The following is a 5,081-nucleotide window of genomic DNA, read 5'->3' as shown; positions in this document are numbered from 1 at the left end:
AACCTGGGCCACGACACTACTCATCCTACCTAGGATATGTTACCTCTGGGCGTGGCGAGGTCGGGCGACCCCTCCTAGGGTCGCGCCGAGATGCCACCCTGTGGGCGTCATGACCTAGTGCCAAGCCTGGCAAGCACCGACGCTGGACAGCCATGCGACGACTCGGGGATGGCGGCTTCAGGCACCCCTGTACCTCCACTGATGGACTTGCTGTATGCGCCAAGAAGAAGCCTCTGCCCGTTTCCCTTGCCAGCCTGGGCATCGAGGCCACACGAGGCCAAGGTTCTTCGCGAGCCACCCCGGAGCTTCACCGACGTCTTCAATGACAACAGCCACCTGGTACAGCCAATATCTCATGGGAACAATTACACTAACCATGGACCGCATGTGAACCAAGCCACGACAACAGCCGTGGACCTCAGGATGATGGCCCCGCTACAGGCGAACACGATGCACTGGGAGCTACGCGGGGGGAGCCCGCGCCGCATGGAGCAAGGCGCCTCCACAAAGGCGGTCCGTGCCTCACAAAGCTAGGCCCTCCGCCGGGGAAGGCGCCGGCGAGCCCTTCCCCCCAACGGTTGGGACCTGCGATCGCTGAGGCACCGCTAGCATCCCCCTTGCCCCTTGGTCTCGTCCTGGTTTCTGCACGCCCCAATGATGGTAAGGGGAGGCACAGGGCGGTCCCCTCGTCAGGCGCCGGGGGTGCCCGTGAAGATCTCCGCTCATGACACTCTCACATAATAATGAGTTGGGGTTGTACACGCCCCGAAGTCTCCTAAGTGCCGCCCTCGGGCCTCACGGGGGCTCCCACCCACGACAAGTGGAAGCACTTAGCTCACTGTTGGTGAGAAGACTAGTTAGGTGCCGGACACGCATGTTTGTTTTCGCCCCCTTTCTGTAACCTAATTTGCCATCTTTTGGAATGAGATTTGGAGTTTCATGTGCTTATCAAAGGAAAAACAGGGGGAATTTTTCTTGGTTCGCGGTGATTTCCTGCCTTTTGGTTTGTGTTTAAGAGTAAGGCTCATGCCTGCTACCCCCCTGTGAGCACCCCGTGAGCGGGGGCTGGGCGTGGTATGCGCGCATCGAGCACGCTTGGGCTAGCCCAAGCGGCGCCGAGGCCCCCTCGGGGTTAGGAATGCAACTGCCGCAGGATCACCGCGCACACACCTTGCCGTAATCCGGCAATCGGCTCCTCGCGAGGCCCTCTTCGGCGGGCCAGCATGCTCCCCAGGAGGCTTAAACCCTCGCGATCCCCCAGAGGGCTCGCCTCGGGAGAGGAGTGCTTCCGCAACACCAGAACCCGCTCAAGGCCAACATCACCAAAGATAAGTCGTGACAGTTACTTTGGTCGGAGCCTCCTGGTTCATGGCAGCACGTACTAGAATCTATCTCAAAAGCGTATCATCATTTCATACATTATAATGGGCCTCCCCCCTCTCCAAAAGTGCTTTCACACCCCGCAGGGCCATACTCGAAAATTTTGGCATACAGGTCAGAACAGGAAGGGAAATGCAAGCCTAGCCAGATGCACTGCCGCCGCCGGCGTCCTCATCATCACTGTCCGCACTGCCTCCCTCGGCTGCAAGCACGGCCGCGCTGTCTTTAGGGGCAAACTCTATGGCACCCCGGCTCAGAAAAACCGGAACGCCCCGTATTCCAGCCTAGAGATCGAGATGCAGTATTCTGGAATACGGCACTCCTTAACATAGAACAAATCAGCTCTTATTACAAAGGATAAAATACAAAGGTCTGATGTTACAAAGGTTCACATCAGCATGGTGACACTACACTTGCTCTATGCTAGCAGCAGAACAACTGGTAGCAGCGAAAATCTTCTAGCAGCAGAAAAACGAAGAAGGTGGTGAACTCCACTCCGCAGGGACTCTGGTTGGGACACGATCTAGCTCGCACGAACGGAAACCATGACAAGCAAACAAATAGGACATCACCTGCAATCTAGCATAACACGTCAGGTTAGTACATTGAATGTACTTGCAAGCTCACAACAACCAAAAACATCAATGCAAGACAACAACATAGCATTTAATAGGTTAATTAAATTAACAGCTACCATGATCCAAAAACAACCACTAAACAAGATATTAACTACTACCATACTAATAAACCAACATCTCAATCCCAACAACAATCTCACTCTTGGCTAACCGGCGAAGCAATATACCATCTCGACCACCTCGTGGTCCAAAACCAAACGGTGATCATTCACGGATCACAAATGGAACCACACTTGGTTCAACGGGTTATCTCATAACCAAACGATGACCATTCAAGGATCACAAACGGAACATCCACATGATCACCTCGTGATCACATCACAAACTGAATGATCATCCTCAAGATCATCTCAACATCATCATCAACATCCTGCCAAACTGTTACTGCTCACATATATCATATAAATCATCTATAAGTCATTCAGTCATGTGCGTGTTGATCGAACGGTGTGACCTAGTACGAACTTGTGCCCATGACCGAGGACACGGCTATTGATAGATTAAAACACACACACTCTGCGGAGGTAGCACACTTTACCCACACCACGGAACCCATGGCCTCGCACTCCCATTCGGGTGGACCAACGGTGTTCCGACAAAACCGATCTACTGCCAAGACACTCTCCCGGCCACTCCAACCAACACACCCTTTTGGGTTCAGTCCTGGGTAGCCCAGTGCCTACCAAAGGCATCAACGGCCACCATCGCGGAAAAACAAGAATGGTCCCAAACGGTGACAAAAAGGGCCCTATCCAACTACGGGCACACAAGGCTTATGTCCGCCTACCTGATCAGGGTAGCGCGCGCCCATAACATTCCCTTGTGTGAGGCACCCGCGAGAGACATGTTAATAGACCGCATTAGGGCCTTCCCATAAAAGGCAAATGTGGTTGCACTGGAAAAAGCCCGTTTCAGTGGCACCTAACCAACGCAATGACGAAATTTATCCCCAAACTATAACAGTGATAACTCATACTCCGCTACCATCTACCAACTTGTAATCCAAGTCATAGCAATATCCCAGGAAATAATCCTAACTAATATAATCATACCAAAATACTCCGAGGATAGCATAACACTACCATCATGATGAATCCAAGAAAGATATTACTACTTCTCAAATATCAAGAACAAGCCGCTAAGATCCACATGTAAACATCAGCTCCGAAAGCATACTCCAAAACATAATATCAACTAGCATCATAATGAAAATAATTCTGGCCACTAAAAATCCAAAGGAAACATGACATTCCAAGTAATACTCCAAAATATAATACCGGATTCCAACATGAAAATAATCATCATATAAGCCACTAATAATCCAAGAACAACAGGACATCCATCAAATAGCAAGCATAAATCCTAGTACTCCAAACAGTATCATGGCAATAGCAAGATCAAAAACTCCGAGAAAATGCCATGCACAAAGTCATGTTGCTAAAGCAATATTTTAAACAAGTTTAAATATTTTAAACCATGTCACTGCATTACAGTGATGCAAATGGATGGTGTGGCATGCCTGGGGTGGAAGGATTCACCGAGGGAAAGTGCGAGAAATTCGCGAAAAGAATCACCGGAAAATCATCTCTCTTGAAGGGGGCTGAATAAGGGCAAGGGCAAAATAGTCACTTTCAGAATGTCAAAACATGGTGAAAGTGTGACCAACAGAACGGGCTTGACGAAATGAAGAAGTGGGCTTCGGATTCAACTCAACCGGAGTTGCGAGTGAAAAGTTGTGGCCGTTTGTTCATTAGGCAAAAAACTAACATAAGCTGTCCTTTTCTGCTCTTAACTGACAAGCGTTCACAAAATAAGGTTTTCGGTTGGCGGCTGGAAAAAGAGAAAGCGCCTTCTGGGAATACACTTTTCTGCAGAGAAAACATACTTTGGTTATAAATCGCAGGTGAATAAGCTTTCGGCTACAGAAGACGTAAACCAGAAAATATGCGTTCACTTATCCACGTCAGCGCCTGGTCGGGTTAATGTGGAGTGGCTAATGCGCGGGGCCCACCTGCATGTCACCTCACTCGCCCCAAGTCGTCGTCTTCATCGCGCTCGCCCGTGCTAGGCCGTGGTAGAGCCGGCCCTAACAAGGATTCCGGGCGGCTCCGGCCATCTCCCGCGGCGCTCCGCCTATGGGCGAGATCAGCGCAACGAGGCCCTTCTGCTGGTGCCTACTATGGCCGTCGGGGATGGACAAGGCGGCAGCAGCTTTGATACTGGCGGATAGGGGCTTCGACTGGAGTTGGGCGTGGTGCCACGAGTCATCGGAGTAGGAGGAGAGGTGTTGGGGTGTTCTACCGAAGATGGAGAAGTGATATGGTGGTGGTTAAGTGGGGAGTGAGAGCTCGGAGGGCTTGGAGCAAGCTTACCCCCTGCCATGGCGGACGGCGGTCTCGGGCAGAAGTGAGCACACGCCCACATGCCACTAGAGGAAGAAGCAAAGGGTAGGGGAGCTTCAGAGAGGTAGAGAGGCTCCTCTGGTGATGGTGGAATGGAGAGAGGGACATGGGGTCGCTGGAATTGAAGTGGATAGAGGCGGCAGCCGAGGCGACGATGGAGGTGTGAGGAGCACTCCAGGAGCCCAGGGAAGAGGCTGGGGAGGGCTAGAGGAAGTGGGGGAGGCCAGTGGTTAAGAAAGACGAGGTTGGGGAGGCCTTAAATAGGCGCGGGAGGGGATGGCCGAGCCATATGTCGTCGTGCATGTCCTGCCAAGCTCTGCCGAGCTCATCGATCATGGGGAGGGGCGAGGAACGCGACGAGGCTATGATGCAGAGGTCACGGAGGAGAAACCACCGCCGGGGAGCAGAGGAAATGTACAAGAGGAGCTCGGAGCCAAACTGAGCACTGTGCTCCCGTGGGCGTTCAACGGCGAGCGTCGGTGAGCAAGCTGCCGAAGGGGGAGCGGGGTTCGGGGAGTAGGCACGATAAGGGGAAGACAAAGGACACGGTCACGCGCGCGAAGACGACGAGAGGGAGAAGGGCCAAAGCACAAACGATGCTCTGGACATGGCCACAGTGCACAGAGCGCGTGCACAGGCGTGCCAGCTGCGCGGTCACCAT

The sequence above is a fragment of the Triticum dicoccoides genome, chromosome 2B (genome assembly GCF_002162155.2).
Source record: "Triticum dicoccoides isolate Atlit2015 ecotype Zavitan chromosome 2B, WEW_v2.0, whole genome shotgun sequence".
In the NCBI taxonomy this organism is placed as follows: domain Eukaryota; kingdom Viridiplantae; phylum Streptophyta; class Magnoliopsida; order Poales; family Poaceae; genus Triticum; species Triticum dicoccoides.
This window is presented reverse-complemented; position numbering follows the sequence as displayed.